The 12,954-nt window shown below is 37.2% G+C and overlaps 1 protein-coding gene across 1 annotated transcript in view; it reads left to right on the top strand.

Annotated features, from left to right (window-relative positions):
• Positions 1-12,954, top strand: part of USH2A (usherin) — a 390,912-nt gene that overhangs the window by 218,604 nt on the left and 159,354 nt on the right. The gene's annotated exons all lie outside the window — the stretch shown is intronic.

Raw genomic sequence — 12,954 nt, 5'->3', positions numbered from 1 at the left:
TACAGGTACATTTTCCAGAAAAGTGTTCCCGGAAACTGCACATGTGGATCAAATATGATTTTAGAAATTGAGGGCTCTGTCCCAATTCTGCAACACTCAGGCAACAACATGTTCTCCTGCAAAGACAAGTTGCTTTGCCTCAAGTCATTTAAGTCCCGGTGCGTCCTTGGAAGAAGCCTTAAAGAGGCATTTGGTTTGCAGTTGGTTAGTCCAAGGCATGAAATACTAATACTACCAGATCACAAACAGCTTTTCTCTCTTTAAGAGGAGTTAAAGTTCTTGTTATTATCTGATACACTTCCAATTCTCAAGAGGACTTGAGGGGGAAAGAAAGGTGACAGAGTCAGGCTTATTTCCCTCAAGTAGTTTCCTCGTTCAGCCCTATTTATCCTCAGGGTGGTTTAGATTAAGTACAGGGTCATTTTTAATTGCATCTGGATATCTGAAATTAAGTTCTAGTACAGGAAGAATCAGGTATTACCTCTTTTCCAGAGGAGAGAATTGGAGGAAATTCTTATCTTCCTACCTGTGTCAGATGACTGCATTAGCACAAAATGAATCCAAATCTGTAGTCCCCTGGATGTTGTGATGCATTTGAATGCAAGTTTGACATAAAGAGAATCCTTAATTAAATATATGTCCTCAGGGAGTTTCACAGCACAAAGTTGCAGGGTCTTACACAGAACTGTGTTGCTCATGAATATAGGAATCAATGTACATTTTAGTTTGGGGTTTTGTGGTTTGGGTTTTTTTGGTTTTGTTTTATTTTTTTGTGTGGTTTTGTTCTTTTTTAATTTTTGTAACTTCTGCTGTTGACATATTGTCCAAGGTTGTTACTTTTCAACAATGTAGTTTGTCTGGTATTTTTGTAAAGGGAAAATTATTTATCTTGGAACAGCTAATTTGGAGATACTGTACCAGAAAGCTTCCTTGCAGCCTATTCATTCTCTTGGTAAACTGGAGAATTCTGACAGCAGAATACAGCATTTTCTGATAAAAGGAAAAAAAGCTATGTCTATAAACAAGTTGACTTTCACGTATATACATTAGAATTTTTTTAATCTAATCTTTTTAGTTTAATATGTACTATATATACACAAATAGCACATATATACACAAAAAGCACAGACCATCTATTAATTTGGTTTCTATTAGAAGGTTCCACTTGCAATCTTGACTGGACACAGTGCTTTCAGTACACTCTTCGATCAGTATTCAAACAGGGAACGTTAAGAATCAAGCTAGTGCATAAAAGCAATGTCTGCTGGGGGAAGACATCCCACCTGCAGATGCCAACAGAAGGGGGCAGAGGAATGCTGAAGCCCCTTAAAGTTCCAAGCCTGTCTTGTGTTGAAGGGTTGAGAACACGGAATGAAAATTCTCTGGGATGTTATCTTTAAAGATGCAGAGGAGGTAAGTGTTTTACATTTAGATCTGACAATTTAAAAAAAGCACAACAGTTTTTGAGAATTAAATGTGTTTCAGAAATTACTAAAACTAAAAAATTAAAACAGAGAGACTCGTTTGGCCAATTTTCATAGGGAATTTTTTAGATGTGGTGGTTTGCATTATTACCTCAAAATATAGATATCTAAGTATAGATTTGTATTTACAGTTGCTGCAACTGAATATGCAATACCTGACAATAAATACAAATTCAGATATGCTTTAATATTTGCAAGAAAAATTCTTTTACAAAAATGGCAGTATAGTCATTCCATACGTTTAATCAAAGCATATGATTTATTTTCAAGACAAGCTATCTCTTCAAAAGCTTGCTAATTTTTTCCCTGTTGTTGAGTATTTAATAAGCCTTTCCTCTCATGTAGCTGAACATTCAACAAGCTGATACCAAAAAAATCTGGGTTTTTTTTTCCATAGTAGGTAAATACTTGAACTGTTCTTCCTGCACTTAGTCATTTACCAAAGATGTTCATAATATAATGTGTTCCTGTGCCAGGGACAGACCATTTATCTATTAAGGACAGAAAAAGTCATTCCAACTTTACTCCAATAATTTAGGATTGCACAGCAACTCTATACATTCTGCAACCTGAATTCCCTAGTAGTAATTCTTGTTTGTTTGGTTTTTAATATGATAGACACACTACATTTGACATTACTAAAAGAAAAAATAATCCTTTCTTTAAGAAGATGGCCCAAGGAGAGTACAGATTCTTAAGTTTTAAATAAGGGTAAAGTTTTCAAAAGGAATGTGAATCTGAAGAAACTGTGCTATTAATGATATTGGTAATTTACTGGTTACCTTTGTAATAGACAAATATTTAATCAGTTCCGTTGTCATACTGTATGATGTTGCACAATGCCTAATGTACCTTAGTGCCTTAATATTACTGATGCTAAGGACCCTGAAGGTGCTAAGGCAGGGTTTTCCAGAGCCTCTCCAAAACTATTTTCTGTTATAATTCTCGTGCTGTTATTCTTGGATTATTTTTCTCATGGCCTTGCATTTGCAAACCCCAGTGGTGATGTTGTAGTGGATCTTCATGGGAGCAGCTGTGATGCTGTGAGAATTGCTTCTCCCCACCAGATCTCCACCTCCCAAAACCTCGTACACAACAAAGTTGATTATAGTAATTTAAATGCTTGAGAAATATTTTCCATTTATACATGTACACAGATGTTTAATGACCAATCAGTATACAACACTCGCACTACGGCACACAGCACAAATAGCATCATAAATGGGAACAACCAACAGGGAGTTTGAGCAATTCCCAAAGGAGAGCATGTAGTGGCAGAGGGACGGCATGGCAAAAAATCATCATCCCACTGTGAGCAACAGCATTGGCATATTTGTCATTGCACCTGCTGTACCAGAGAGATACTCTCCTTACTCCCAAAGTAGGATGCTTTTGTGGGAGCCCTTAGCTGCTTTTCCAAGTCAGCCATCGAGGAGATTTTTCATATTTCATCCCCTTCCTCCCTCATTTTGTCTGTCTCCTTAGTTTTAGCTATAGACCTCACTAGTAAAAATCACTGCTTCTAAAGATGTTGGGGGGGGGGGGGGGGCAGGAAGGGATGCATGATCCATTTTCAAATAGTCATGTTTAATCTCTTCACTAGAGCAGGACTTAGAGGTATTTTGGCATGGAGTAATGTACCATTTAAAGTTTGATTCGCATGTCTAGAAAGCTCTTAGGTTTGCATGCGCTTTAAGGTGATTATTGGGTAATGTTTAGTCATGCTTCGGTAGATTTTGAACAGCTTCACAATACACCATCTATTAGCATGATTTCCTTCAGCACCAGGTATGCTTTTCTTTTCTATCCTTTTGTACAGGTGACTCAGCGGAAAGCAAAATGAAAGCAATCTTCCTAATTTCTAAATTGGACTCTAGCATCAGACTGTAGATAGTGTTTTAACTGATCTTTTGCATTTCTCTATTAACATAGTTATGTTTTTGTCACACGTACGTTGGTCTGTGTCTGTACTGTACTGCATGATTTATTGGTTTTCATGTTATAAAGTAGATATGTAGGACCCTATTTCTCTGAGGAATGTAGTATTGGTTCTTAACAGGCTGAAATTCCTAGTGACTGCCAATAGTAGGATAGTGTCGGAGACTATCCCTGCTCCCCTCGAACAGTCTAGGGAATAGCAGCAATCTTCTGGAAATGGCACTGGTAAACAATATTGAGTAAAAGGGAATTTTCCAATCAGTTCTCCTGTAAAATAGTCTTTTAGTTAATGAATGTCTTCCAGAGTTTTCAACCCACATGAAGGCTGGGAAAGCTATGTTGACAGGCTTAGATATATATCGTAAATCCTACATGAAAAAAAAACAATTTATGACATCGGACACAAAAGGATTAGTGTCAGTGATGTAAATATATGACCCTAAAAATATATGTAATCTGACTAGAGCTTCTGCAGGTGAAGAAATTTTGTTTGGATATTGTATGTGTTCATTTCAAACAAATATATTTCTCTGTAGAGACTCATGTAGAACCCATCTGTTTTCTCAGGTAAAGAAAGCATGCTGAAAACTGGGATTTGACAAGCTTTTTTTTAAGATTGTTTGAACTGTGTAAGGTGGGAGGCTCAAATTAGGTTTTGACTATGTGATTTTCTAGTGTTATACCAGAAAGAACAAGATACTATGATAGGTCATCCTTTTATAGAGATGATCACATGCAGTTGGTGTGGCTGTTTGTGTTTTTGCACTGAATAGGCTAGACAGAGCAACTCTGTAAGTACATACAACACACACTCACCTGAGTGATTCTGTGGTTCTTTCAATCTACAAGTGCATCATTTATGATGCCTCATGTAGGGTGACTGGAAAAGCCAAAAGAATGTCTTATGTCAAATAAAAATCCTAGATCAAGTTTAGGGCTTCATTCCTTCCAAAGTATTACAACTAAATGTAATGGCATTTGACAGTATTGACTTTTTTTATATGACTTCTTTCAGCTAGCTCAGCATTCTGAAAAAATAAATAGTCTTCTCCCTTTGTGATTGAAAGGGTTAAATAGTACCAATTCATTACCACTCACAAAAGGATTTATTTTGTTCTCATAAATCAGTTTTATTCCACATTTTTATTATTCCCTTGGGTCAGCTGTTCCAATTGAAATCAATACAAGTGCAAGTGACACAATCAATCTAGATATTTGATTATGGATTTGAGACTCCCAGTTCTGCTCTGTGTGTTTTGCTAGTCTCCTTCTGATACTGTCCCTGGAGAATGGAAAATTCTTATTGGCATCCGTGAATTATGGGCATAGATTCAGAAACCAGATACTGTGGTAATCTCCATTTATGTACTGCTGCAGCTAAAGAAAGAATGTTCTAACCATGGAAAAACAAACTTGAGGATTTTAAAGCTAACTGTGTCTGAAATATTTTAGAGTGTAAAGTCTTTCGTGAAGTAAACTTTATAAAGTCTCATCATTTGTCTATAAAACCTCTCAGTCAAAATGGATGAAATCAATAATTACATGCTGTATCATCAGCTTAACAACACAAGTACAGCAAATGTTTTTTTTCTGTTTGATGCCTTCTGGTCATTCAATAGGCAATGTGATGTTATGCCACTTGGGCTACTAAACTGTGCTGGGACACTTTTTCATGTTCATGTTCAGATAAGAGCACCTGGACACGGGAAACTTGTGTGAAATCCATGTAAAGTTGGTTCTACTTGTAGAATGCTTTCCAGAGTTGGGCGGCCTCACCCTATTTGATGATTTCTTTAGGTCATGGACTGAGTTCTTAACAGTGTGTCCTTACAACACTTAGTATGGTGTGTGTGGATGGTCCAGGACTGATGCCCCTTGGTGGTGTTGCAGCACAGTGAGTTACAACACAAATGAATATACTTACAGCAGAGATTTAACACTGTACTTAATACACTATCTTAACTGGAAGGTTTAAATGAGACAGACTCAGTTGCAAGACTCAGTGGACATTTCTATGTTTGTGAAAGAGTAATGAGAAAACCTAAACCAGTAATTCAAATACAAAAAGTTTCTTCTTGATAGTTTCATCTATAATTACAGAGTTTTTAAGTTGGAAGCCTCATGGCATTGTACTGGAAGCTCAAGGGTAGATGAGACCACGCACCAAACATTCTTCTCTGCCTACCATCATGACAGAGGCTAATTTGGCTGCAGTCATTAACTATCCATGGGACCTGTGCTAACTTTCTTGTATGAGCTCCCCCATCAAGATGTGGGCTTTATTCATATCTCAGTCCATAGAATTAATGAGCTTATAAATGCACATTCCTTTGTGTTTGTAACACTAATTGCTTTTTTCTACTGACAGGCACAGGCTTTGCCTTAGGGTTCTTGAAGTATTCTGCAAATTTTCATAGAATCATAGAACAGCTGAGGTCAGAGAGCACATATAGAGACAGTCCAAACCCCCGTCTCAAAGCAGGGTTAGCTGGAGGACATTGCTCAGGACAGTGTCCAGCTGGGTTTTGAATATCTCCAAGGATGGAGACTCCACAACCTCTCTGGGCAACTTGTTCCAGTGTTGGATCAACCTCAAAGTAAAAAAGCTTTTTTTCTTAGGTTTAAATGTAATTTCTTGTATTTTCTGTGTGTACCTATTGCCCCCTGTTCTGTTGCTACATAATGCTGAGAAGCATCTGGCTTCTTTATATCTTCACATCAGATATTTATACACATTGATAAGATCCTGCCCCCCCTTAGGCCTTTTCTTCTTGAGGTTAAACAATCTCGGGTCTCTGTGTGCTAGATGCTTTGAGCCTTTAACCATCTTTGCATGGACTCCACTCCAGAAAGTCCGTATCTATCTTGTAGTGGGGAGCCCAGAACAGGACAAGCACTCCAGATGTGTCTCGCCAAGGCTGAATAGAGAGGCAGGATCCCTTCCCCTGACCTACTGGCAATGGTCCTCCTAATGCAGCCCTCAAGGCTGTTGGCTGCCTTTGTTACAAGGAGTCGTTGCTGTGTCATGTCCAGCTTGTTGTGTACCGGGGCATCCGTGTCTTTTTCAAAGAAGAAAAGGAACTTTCCAGTATCAGCCCCCAGCCTCTGCTGGAGGCCAGCTCAGAGTGACAGACAGAATGTTCAGCATAGACTGTCTTGAGATGTACAGAATGCGTAGGATGGCTGTATCAAATTTAAGTCTGTGAAAAGTCACTGAAGGTGCCTTTGCTTGTTTTAAAGTGAGGGACACTGAGCTATGGAAGAAATATCTTTAGTACAGTCAAACTACATATGGGTCTTTGAGCCTTCAGATTTCTGCTGTATGCGGCCATAAGAAATTTTCTCTTGGTTTTTTTTTTTTTTTATTATTTTTTAGTCTTAAAACTAAATACTTTGTTTTACAGGAAAAAAGGAAAAACTTAAGTTTTTTTCAGTGCAGATAATGTGAACTGTTCCTTATTTACAGGAATAAGAATATTTTGGATTCATAGTTTTTTTCCAGTTTAGCATGGTACTTTTAAATTACCCATCTTGCCTCATCCAGCAACTGAGGATATGAATGAAGGTTTCCTGTGATAAGAGAGTCTTCAAGTTGTGGACTGTTTGATGGACTGAGACCACGATACATCCTTACGAACAACACATCTGTCAACTCATGAGCAGAGGAACAATGGTGGTTCAGGAGATTAAAGCACAAATTTGGCAGTGTACTCATCTACAAAAAAACCCAAACAAACAAAAAAACCACCCAAAAACCCCCAAACTCCAACCAAAAACAAAACCCTAAAACAAACAAACAAACAAAAAAATCAAAACTCTCTGCAAAACATAACAAAACCTCCAAAACCTGTTGAAAAGAAGGGTATGGCATCAAAGCACAGAAACCACTTTAACAATTGTTAAACCAGTTTAAGAATTGAAGAATGGTTCATTATTACAGTTATTAGGAAAAGAGAGTCACTAATAATAGCAAGAAAGATTTTTAGCTGGTTTTTTTATTGGGATAATCAAACAAATGGAAAGTCACATTTTTCATTCTGAATACTGCACTAGAAACAGCAGGAAAGGGAAAGAGGGAGAGAGGTAGAGAAGAAAGATCTTAGCTGGGAGGCAAGGAATAGCTTGTGTGAAAGTTAATGAGGCTGAAGAATAAGCAAAACTAATGGACAAAAGAATGATCTTACAGAGGAGGAAGTGTGCATGTTCACAGAATTTCCCCCAGAAAGACGTGATACCAAAGAGTCAGAAAACAGTACAGGGTCAGAAACTCGTGGACAGTGCGGATGAGGTATGGGAGAAGGATAGAGAAAAGGGGTGAAAAAGTGAGTTCTTGTTTCATTTTTATTTTGCTATTCTGACATTCACTTTTTCTGTGGCCCAAGATAACATGCTTAACCTCTGTATGCTCACACACAAATAAAGCAGGAGTAAAAATGACTGTGTGCTGATTAACAAAGTAATCTTTGTATAATTCTTTAGGTAGTCTTATGTACTGTTTTTTGACCTGGATTTTTGCTACTTTTATTCTTTGAGTAGTCTTCTACAGTGATAATAGTTCTGCTTATGTCTGAATATTGTAGAGCAACATGCTTTCTAATGTAAAAGAGTTATCGGGATATACATAACGGAAGCAGTATAGATTGGTAATTTTTCAGAGCATGACATAAAGCCTTAAACTCACTCAGAGCATACTTTTTGCTATGTAGTAGCACACTATGTAGTGTACTTTTGTGATCGAAGCCTCACATTATCTTGAAATAGTGATATTGAAAGAAAATAATAGCTCATTAAACATTTGCGATAGTAAGATTTAAGTGTTTTAGGCTTAAGTACCCTTTTAGGGTGGAAATCTCTCTGCATTTCAAAAACTATGGTTCTGTTACGTCATTTTCATTCAGTCAAATCTTGGGGGTAAGATGAGCAGTCAGGCAATTTCTAGGACACCACAGATAGGAAGAGGTAGAAATCTGTTTTGCAAAGGTGGCTCCGTTATTGAAGTCCCATAAGAATACAGAGAAGTATAAGGAAGCTGATCATTGATGGATATTTTCTAGATATTGATGGCTAACTCTTGATTAGGAAAAGAAAAGCATGTGAGCACTCAGTAATACTTCTCAGTAGCATGGCCTCCTTGCTTCCTGAAGTCAGCAGCATAGTTGTGTCAGTGCATTTGCAATACCAACACATTAGACTTGTTATGTTTGATCTTATTACTTTAATAATCACAAATGCAATGGTAGTAATAGCAGTATGCCCACACATATGAAACATGAAGTTTTTCTGTTTAATATATAAAAAGGAAACATCTCAATTTATTACCTTTTTGCTTTAAAACACTGATTTTGATCCAGATGAAAAGAATACCTCTCAATGTGGCAAATTCTGGAAAGAAAAGGAATTTTTAAATGTGAGATGAATGCGTTTAGTTTGTATTATGTCTTTATTTCATTGCGGTCTTTGTCATGAGAATGGTTTCATGTTGTACCATTTCTGTGCTCCTTACAACCTTTGTCACATGAATAAGATATCAGAACGCTAATGACTAATATACAGTATTCTGTGTCTGCTGATACTATACTGTACTACTGTGACCTTTGCAATATTATGTATTCTGATTGGCTGTCCATTTCACCTCTTCCCCACAAGTTAATAAGGCTGTAAAAAGGAGAGAACTTGAAATCGCCAGCCAGTCAAATTACAGAATATTGAAAAGGTCAGAGCAGTACAGCACACAGAAAAAAATTATGGAATATATGAGGCATTAAAATTCTTGTGACAATGATTATAACAAGAATGGAAAAGGATACCCATTTATGTTATTTCAATCTAGTGAACCCCATAGGATGACGGACCCACGACGGCAGTAATTTACGCACCACCAACCCACAGCAGCTTTATTCACCTATTTACAGGGGTACTCAGCAACAGGAATGCGCATCTGCTTGGAAGCCCCCTTCAAAGTGTCCACCCAAAACCATAGTGAACCTTTAGACACATACTCACCACCTAGAGTGCTGGGTGAAGCTCAGCACTTTTAAACAAGGATTTTGAATGGAATGTGTATTTGTGTATATTTTGTAATGTGAGTATGTTTTATTACTCAGCTGTGCTTCAAGTATGTGTATTTTTTTTATGTTTAGGTATATTCTTTACCCTAATTTCTTCATTTGAATGTTTTTCTGAAAAACTGAGGTACTTTGATCTGGTATAAACTAGGAATAAACTGAGAACGGTACAGGTTTGTCTCCAATACTGGATTTAGTCAAAGTAGTCCCTCAGAAACATTGGGGGAAATATGAAAAGCCCTATGAGCAGGAAGACTAGTAAAAGAACAAAGTCATTGTGATGCAAAAATATGGAAAGTTTAAGGAGCATGGGGAAGCCTTTCATGTCTGCAAAGGGTTTAGTTTATTTTAAGAGGTTATAGGAGATAGTGGCTTTCAGCTCCTTTCCATCTGAATTATTTTTTTTTATATGGGTGCTTGTGTGTCTTAAATGTTGAAAGACGTGGTGAGCCAGTTCGAGGAGTTACTTTTCTGCCTCCTTAGGCTGTTCATGTGAGCTGTGTCTTGAGGGGGTCTTGCTTGTTGGCCTGCTGGTGACTATTCATGGCAGGAGTTACAAGGCAGAAATGTGCAGGAACAAGGAGGTATTCTGGTGGAAACCACTTGTCTCAAGTAAAACAGAAGTCTCTCAGGACTTTACCAGTGTGTGAAGCAGCTGCTGTTTAGGTCTGCAGCAGGCTTGCTGGTAAGCTGCAGTAGGACCTGTGAGCAGGACGGAGAGAAAAATATATAAGAAGAATGGAAAAAAAGAGGCCTCCTCCACTTATACTCACAAATAGGGTCCACACTGAAGCAGTCTAGGCAGGAATGGCATAGAGTGATATGACATGGTTATCGCCGTATCGCGTTCTGTCAGCCTGAACCTATGTGTCTGCATTTTCCAGCCCACTGAAAGCAAAGTTTAAGCAGTGAGAAGTGGTAAAGCTGCATATTGCAACTCACCCCCAGCAAGACCTGCATTTTAAAAATGTTCTTCTAATATTTTACTTGCCAGTAGCAGTAAGTTGCTTGGTTGGGAACTGGGATAAAACACCTTTTGTCTGTGTAAAATTCAGGTTAGGAACCTTGCAAGTACTCCTCAGCTTTTTATTAAAAGCAATAAAAAATTTTGAACTGCTGTGTTGTCTATCTCATTGTAAATTTGCAAGTTCATTTTTGAGCTGAATAAAATGGTTATGTAATTACATACTTCTCCTAATTATTGAGTAATTACATACTTCTTATAATTGCCGAGTAATCACTCTGCTATAACTAGAATTTAATGTTACAACTAATTGTATAATTACTGTATATTAATGTTGTTATCCAGGCAACTTGGAATAGAGTGTTATCCTGTTAATTCCTTTTCTATTACTCAAAACTCTATTTTTAAAAAATATAGTGTAGTTAGCCATTGGAAGAAAGATTAATAGTGGAATAAAAATATCAGCAGAGGAAGTACATGCTTTTGTTCTGGGCTCAGGTGGGTGAGAATAGAAATATGAACATGTTAAAACTGTACTGTAGATAGAAAAAGTTTAATTTTCTCATTAATTGGATACATAAATTGCTGTTAGAGCGCCTACTTTTGTGCTTGAAGTTTGAATCTATCCTATGTGCTTTGATCTGTCAACACTAGATTTTTAAACTTTCCTACACATTGTAGGGGAAACTTAAAAAATGCATCTCTTTTCACAGCCAGCTGAGTTCTGAAGTGTTGCATGTCACTAGGACCTTCAGAATGATTATGTCAGTTAGCCATTTCCAATGGCTTTACTGTTGTTAATAAGACAGTAGGTGCATGTAACAGTCATATGTTGTTGGGTGGGCACTGCAAAGAATGTTGCAGACTGCCTGGTAGTGCACGGAAAAGCTGTGATAGGTGGCGGGAGAAATGTGCTTTGTTGGATTGTCTCTACTCCACGCACAGGGATGGTTTCACAAAGGTGCAGAAGGAAGGTTTGAGATACAATTTAAGAGCTGATATCAAGTAATGCATATGCATTTTTCTAGTGATGGCTGAGTAGCCTGGGTATGCAAGACTACTGTAGTTTGTTGCGGTATGGCATGGTGTAATCCAGGCAGACTTTGAGCAGTGTGGAACTAGGCTACATGGCATATTTACAAAAAAAGTTTATTAAACTGTCCCGCTCCCTCAAAACTCAGAAAGTAAGTTTGCTATATTTTACTGTCAGAATAACTGAAAACACCCTTTGTGCAGCTCTGAGAACATCAAAATAATGGAATGGCTTGGACTTGTACCATAAGTGAATCACAGATTGTTTATAGGAATCCCAAAATCCAGATCACTCATCCATGGTTAAATGTAATGGGAGCATGACTGAAATGTACTGCGTAAGCACACATCAGTGCACATCATAGAAATACAGAACATTTGAAACTGTTTCAGGTTTAAAAACATTTCAGTTTTAACAGTTCATTTGAAACTTGCATAAAAATGAGTAAACCCAATGAGTTTCACTTAAAAAATTGAGAGATAGTTTCTAAGCGTTTTCTACTTCTGTCTTTTTTAGATTTTGTAGAGGACTCAATGTCTTCTGCCTGTGCCAACGCCTTAATTAATTTAAGATATTTTCAATAGTTATGTTCTGTTTAATGTCATTCTTGTACCTGTAGTCTCAGACTTGTGTGATTCTGCTGCTGGTAATGCAGAATTTCTATCGACTTCAATGTGAGAGCTCTCCATGGGATGCTGGATAGTAGTAATAATATTAATCATTTATATAGCACTTTATATGTTAAAAATATTGGATAATCTTTAAATGAGCTCAGCTTTGCTCTCAGATACATGAGTGAAATCTTCATTGAGTCAAAAAAAATTGTTACTTGGTATATAGTGTTCTATTTTCCAGTCTTACTCATTGGGTATTTTGGAAAGGTTTATTTTGTTATTTTTGTAGGGTAGAATATTGTCTTATCTTACTTAATTTTGACATCTTAAAAGGATTGTAAAGAACACATAGGTTGCTTTGATGTCCTCTGATGATTTCAGCTGATAAACTGAATACTTCAAATCCTTGTTTTATCTTTGAAAGGACTGCAGGCCATGCTGGAAAGCATGTGTTTCTTACTACAGATGACTAGTTTTTATGTATGCAATGGAGTTAGCTTATAAACTCCTAAGGTAAGTGTTTTTCTAGCGAATTCAAGAAGTTTTACCAGTCTTTCATAGACATAAGAATTAACCTTAATGTTTTGAGTTTGCAGTTACCACACAACTGTTCTAGAACATGCGTAATTTCTGAAAACTGGGTTCTGTTTGCAGAATATAGCAGCCAGCTTTGCAATTGCATGGTTGGTTCATTTATTTTCCAAGTTTTATATGTACCACAAACTGTTGGCAAAAGGCGGAGGAAATAGCGAGTAATATTTTTTCTTCCAGATAGGCCATTTTTTTGGTGTTATTGGTATCAATGGCAACTTCTCATTTGAGTAGAAATACAACTTGATCCTGACGTAGGTGAACC

This window comes from Falco rusticolus, chromosome 12, assembly GCF_015220075.1.
Source record: "Falco rusticolus isolate bFalRus1 chromosome 12, bFalRus1.pri, whole genome shotgun sequence".
Classification (NCBI taxonomy): domain Eukaryota; kingdom Metazoa; phylum Chordata; class Aves; order Falconiformes; family Falconidae; genus Falco; species Falco rusticolus.
Note: the sequence above shows the minus strand (reverse complement) of the source record. Positions and strands in the feature narration are given on the sequence as shown.